Source organism: Canis lupus, chromosome 2 (genome assembly GCF_011100685.1).
Source record: "Canis lupus familiaris isolate Mischka breed German Shepherd chromosome 2, alternate assembly UU_Cfam_GSD_1.0, whole genome shotgun sequence".
NCBI classification, from domain to species: domain Eukaryota; kingdom Metazoa; phylum Chordata; class Mammalia; order Carnivora; family Canidae; genus Canis; species Canis lupus.
Window position 1 is genome coordinate 42,892,933 of NC_049223.1, and position 6,000 is coordinate 42,898,932.

The following is a 6,000-nucleotide window of genomic DNA, read 5'->3' on the forward strand; positions in this document are numbered from 1 at the left end:
TGCATGGGGCCTGCTTCTCCCTCTGCCTGTGTCTCTGCCTCTCTCTGTGTGTGTCTCTCATGAATAAATAAATAAAATCTTAAAATAAATAAATAAATAAATAAATAAATAAATAAATAAATAAATAAATGATATGTCTCATCTCTAGGAAAAAATATCAGAACAATTGCTCAACTTCAAAGATGAAAAAGAATCCTTTTAGTAGTCCCCTCCCCCCCAAAAAAATATCAAGTAACTTCTAGAGGATGAAAAAAAAATCAGTGCTAGAAAACAATAAAGCAATGCCAACAAAGTCCTCAAGAAAATAAAGTATGATCCAAGAATTTTATTATCCACCAAGATAAGTGTAAAAACTATAGTTAAATACTTCTGAAAATGCAAGAGTGCAGTGGCTATAGTTTTTCACTTTGGAAACTACTAGTAACAAAGTATTACATAACCAAAAGAACTGAAAGGCTTCATTAAAAGAACTGTTAGTTATATTGTGCATTTCATCCAGTTAACCAAAGGAGAATAACTAGAACAAATATGGGTATTTATTTACACACAAAAAATGGTAAATGCGAAGATAAATCCTGGGAATGTATATGTGATATAATTTATAACATTTTTAAGGTAAAAAGGAAGGAAGATGTGTGGTGACTTCAGTACAACTGTGTTTGGCCCTTGTACAGTCAGAATTAAAGACCCCAAATATGAATTCAAGAGGAGGACCCTGGAAGCCAGGACACAAGGGGAAAGTTGTACATAACTTTCTCAGAAGGCTCAGTGATAACAAGAAAACTGTGGTTGGAGGGTCTCAATGAGGGAATTCTATGGAATTTTCAATAGTGTCCCAGGGAAGTGTCAGTATTTGGACATCTGCTGTCTTAGGTTGTGTTACTGAAAAGCAGACCTTAAAATGAGGGTCCATGTGCAAGTAAGTGATTTATTAAGGAAGCATCCTCAGAGAATCTAGTAAGAGGGTGAGGGGGATAGGATAAGGAAAGAGAAGAAGCCAAGGGAGAATGAGAATTTCAGCATCATCTCAGCCTCATGCTGATCTTGAAGGGAACTGTGGAGCATGAAGGGAACTGTGGAGCATAAATCGTATCTCAAGAGTTTGTCCTCTTTTGTGGCAAGGGAGTCAGGCTTTCGTTCTCCTGTTGCAGTCACTGGCTATGAGGGAAAGAAGGAAGACATAAACTCCCAGACTACCAGGCACACTTAGATCTCTACACTTATAGGTAAAGAGCCTGCAGTAGCCCAAGGACTCCCTCTAAAGAAAGTAGCAGAGGCAAAGGCAACCCCCCCAGCCCGCCAATCCTGGAAGAGCCAGAGAAATATGGTGAGTGTAGAGGAGCAGCTGAAGAGCAAGGCTGGGAAATGTGGGAAGGCAGGCTATGCCCCAAAGCACATCTGAGCCAGAGCCAGGTCCCAGCTAACTAAGAGAAGATATTTCCAATGGGAGGAAAGAATGATATTTTGATTCTATATTAATTCATACTTTTTAAATGAAAGTGAGACTATTAATACTTGGAAATGACAAGAAAAACTAAGGGATATACTAGAGAATTCTTCCATGGGTAAGCAAGAAAACAACAGAGTAAATTTCAAGAGTTGGTGATGAGCAGAAATAAAGTTACTTGTTCATACCCTCCAATTTCAACTCATTCGACCAACTGCTTACACATATGTACTATGTACTCCATAAATTTGCTTATATTCACATAGATTAGATCTAGAAAAACACACAACAAATCAGTAACAGCAGTTGCCCCTGGGGAAGCAAACCAGGTGACTTTGAGGCAGTCAATAATTTATTTAAAAAATAAAACCATCTGGGGATCTCTGGGTGCTCAGCGGTTTAGCATCTGCCTTCGGCCCGGGGTGTGATCCTGGAGACCTAGGGTTGAGTCCCGCGTTGGGCTCCCTGCATGGAGCCTGCTCCTCTCACTGCCTGTGTCTCTGCCTCTCTCTCTCTCTCTGTGTTTCTCATGAATGAATAAAATCTTTAAATAAATAAATAAATAAATAAATAAATAAATAAATAAATAAAAGTAAAACCATTTAAATTCAAAATCTTTTAAATAATAAGGAAAGGAAAGTAAACAAAATCAAATAGGAAAGTAAGCTGGAGCCAGGTATGTTAGGTTGCAAAATGAATAGCACAGAGTCTCATCAACTTGCTATGAGGGCAAATTTGGCTCTAAGTTCTTGGCTAGCAGTATGAAGAAAGGAATATCAAGATTCCTGGCATCCATCAGAGGAAAAAAAAAAAACATTTATTTGGAAAAACGTTGTTTTCAACCAAGATTAGAATTAAATTTCTCCTATGGGTCCTCTCTTTTGGTTCCTATAAAGGAGTCAACATTTTCACTCACCTCATTATTATAAACAGGGGCAAACATCATAAAGTCCCAATCTTATGATGTTAGTTATCTTTAGTAATAAGAACTAAAGGTGATATGAGCCAGGGATCATTACTGGCTTCCTAGGTGAAATAATGAAATCACAGCAATTATTAGGCTTTAGTAAGAGACATGGAAAGAAAATTAAGGGGTCTTCAGCACTGAATCATTAGGCTGCTGCTTGAAATTCACTTAATCTTCTGAGTCAGATGCAATCAAATATGTACCAAGGATTACATTTCTCAAGTGTTCATCTCCAGAAAATATTTGAGCTTTGAGTCCTATCTATGCACTACACAATAAATGAATAGTATTCTTGCACAGAACATTGACATAAATATCCTCACTACAACCCAAAGTAAATGGGAACTGCCTACCACTACACATCTATGGATAAAATTACAAAAACTGACCATACCAAGTGTTGGCAAGGGTGTGGAAGAACTGGAACTCTCAAACACTGCTGGTGAGATTATAAGATGATGCAATCACTTCAGAAAACAGTTTGACAGTTTCTTTAAAAAATTATACATTCACCTACCATATGATCTAGCCATTCTATTCCTAAGTATTTACCCAAGAGAAAAGGGAAACTATGTCCACACAAGACTTACACAAAAATAGTAGCAGCTTTATTCATAATAACCAAAAAATAGGAGCAACCCAAACATCAAATCAATAGTTGAATGGATAAATAATGGAAGAGCCATACCATGGAGTACTTATCAACAATAAAAAGAAAGGAACAATTAATACATGTAATATCGATGGTTGAGTGGGTCTTATGGGCTGGGCGCTTTACACTGTTTCATTTTCACCTCATAAGCTAAGCACTACTCAGGACCTCATAAGCTAAGCACTACTCTATAGAGTTGAGAAAACTGAAGCTTAGGGAAGTAAGCAACTTGTCTGGGCTAATACAGCTGGACACAGACCAAGTCCGTCTGACACAGAGTACTTCACACACACTTTACTCAGCAAAGAGTGCTTTGAGTTCCTTCAACCCATCAACCTCTTCAAGGTGAAGCTGTACCATCCAGGAGATGACCTCCAAAAATGAGAAGGGGTTCAGAGTTTGTGAGGAGAGGGTAACTGTGAAGGAGGAAGAGACTTTTTCTCTTTACAGATAATGCCCCAGAGGACTCACCCTTTCTTATCACTCAGCTCCGAATCCTCAAGTCTTAATCTTGATGTATCAGATCTGGGGACCCATTGGAGTCCTCCCCAGAGAGGCTGCCCTTCTGTCTCAAGACACAGGTCCATACAAGCAGCAGCTCCACCTGGGTACCTATTACTGAAGCAAGCTGCAATTTGATATTCTTTTACTGTTTACTTATGCCTTAATTACAGGGTGGGGGAAAGAGCACCTAAAGTTTGCCAAAAACTTCGGTGATTTTTTTTTTTTAAGTTCCTTCCTTTCTTTCCAGTTGTTCAACTCTGTTGGGAAAGGCAAAAGGAATGCTTTCAGAACTGAGCTCGCTGCTGAGTTGCCAAGGTTTAGAGATCTCTGTAAAGGTCATTGTTTTCTGTAAAGGTCATTGTCTTTTCATGAAAACCCCGGCAAAGCATGCCAATGCAGGAAAACTACCAGCTTGCCAAATGTCCAGTGTCCCAGTCACCTGCTCTTCCTGCCGTAGGAAGGATGTGGATGATCTCTGGAGTAAAGACATCGGGTTGGTTTTGTTCCTTTCTTGCTCTTAAATCAGCTGCAAAATGCATGAACAAAGCACACACAGTACAATTCTCAGAGCCCTGTGCAGCCTCCTCGTTAAACACCAGCAGCTGCTGGGTGTTGCATAGACCAAGATAAGCAATATGACATTTGTGGCCGTTCTACACTGCATCCTGAGTGTAGATCATTGTGCTCTCAACGGGATTTCTGGGGTTTCAAGCCTTGAAGAATACCCCACCAGTGAAAATGCAGAGCCAGGGAAGCTCTGGGCAGGGGGTCCTGGGTGGGGTGGGGGTGTACAGCAGGAGTGGCAGGCAGAATCAAGAAACCCAATCACGAGTTACTTGCTCTTTGGAAAAGCAGCTCTGTTAACAAGAGAATTAGGGCAGGATGATTTTGGCAAGCTTCATGTTATGTTAGCTGCACAAACTTTTCCTTTCCTCTCATGCAGCCTCTTAATAATTGGGTGGGAGCTTCTTTTCACATTTGACAAAGAGGCGATTCCAGTCAGATGTTTTTCAGAGGGGTTCCACCTTAGGTTTGCCAAACACACACAATTCCAGATGCAACTCTGAGTCTATTTAGTTTGAGAAGATTCAAGTTTGCAGCTTCCTTGCCATTGGCAGGGTTTTTCGCTCTTCTCACAGTTTTTTCACATTACTTCAAGGGGATCTTACCCTTATCTCCATACCAGGTCTTCATGAAAAATATAAGGGAGTGGAGAAAAGACTCAGAGAGTTACCAGAGGCAGTGGGCATCTAGCTGGAAGCTGGCACACCATATAAGAGTCTCCTAATTGGAGACATTCCCCTTCCCCACATTGGGTGACTCTAATTTACCTCTCTATAGGCAGATATTAATTTTCATACCCATGGTGGGGCTTGATAGAGGAAATTACTTCAACTACTTCCCTTCCATCTTCCTGCCTATTCCAATAGCCTCTTTGTCTCCTTCCCTTCCTCCTACAGCCCCGCCTCAACTACCCATCAGCAACAAATATAAATATAGCTCTCAGTGGTGTTCCTGCATCTAAAAGACAGGTCTCCATAAACAGTCTTCACAGACCCCATTCCAACCCCTGCACCCAGGCCACTACCCTGAGAGAGTTCTCATCACCATCTGAGGGCGAGGGCCAAGATGGGTACCTTTAAATATTATAGGGCTATTGTGGAGAAGATGCTCCCATATTGATCATGTAAAAAAAGAACAAGAAAAAAAAAATGAAAAAAAAATCTTCTCCAAAGGAAATATCTCAAGAGAAAGTTTGTTTAAAAGGTGACTAAACATATAAAAACTTCCATTTACTACAGATTATTTAAATATATGTATACATATCCTTTCCTCCATCCCATTCATTCATTCATTTAATTTATACCCATTTAGAGCATATTACATGCCAATTTTAGGCACTGGAGATTCAGCAGGAAAGAAACTAAATTCCCTGTCCTGGGATATGAATAAAAAGTAAGTAAGGAGGGGGACAGAAAGTGATGGAGACTGGGAATGATGTTTTGATGTTTTGGATAGGCAGGCAGGCCCTCACTGAGAAGGTGACAGCTGAGCAGAGACCTCAAGGAAGTGAGACATGAGCCATAAAAATATCTGAGAAAACACTCTAGGCAGAGGGGAAAGCAAGTGCAAATTCCTGGGGTGGGAGTAAGCTTGGTACATTCAAGGAACAGCAAGGAAGTCATTGTGGCTGGAGTAGAAGGAAAAAGGAGAGAGGAATAGGAAACAAAATCATAGATGAGGGAACCATGAGTAGGCTCAGAATCAAAGGTAGGCTCAGAATGAGATGGGCAAAGTCTGGCAGGTTCTGAGCAGGGGAGAGATGCCATCTAAATAATGGTCTAAAAAGATCTGTTTGGCTGCTGAGTGGTAAGAGATTGGGTGGGCAGGGACAGAAACAGGGAGCTCAGTTCAGAGGTAACTGCAGTA

The 6,000-nt window shown here is 40.4% G+C and overlaps 1 long non-coding RNA gene across 1 annotated transcript in view; it reads right to left on the reverse strand.

Moving 5' to 3' along the window:
* The window catches only part of LOC119870237, a 250,556-nt gene extending 245,435 nt beyond the window's left edge, over positions 1-5,121 (reverse strand). The window contains exon 1 of the long non-coding RNA XR_005355521.1: positions 3,538-5,121. This is a non-coding gene — a long non-coding RNA (uncharacterized LOC119870237). The remainder of the gene's footprint in view (positions 1-3,537) is intronic.
* Positions 5,122-6,000: the final 879 nt, after the last annotated feature.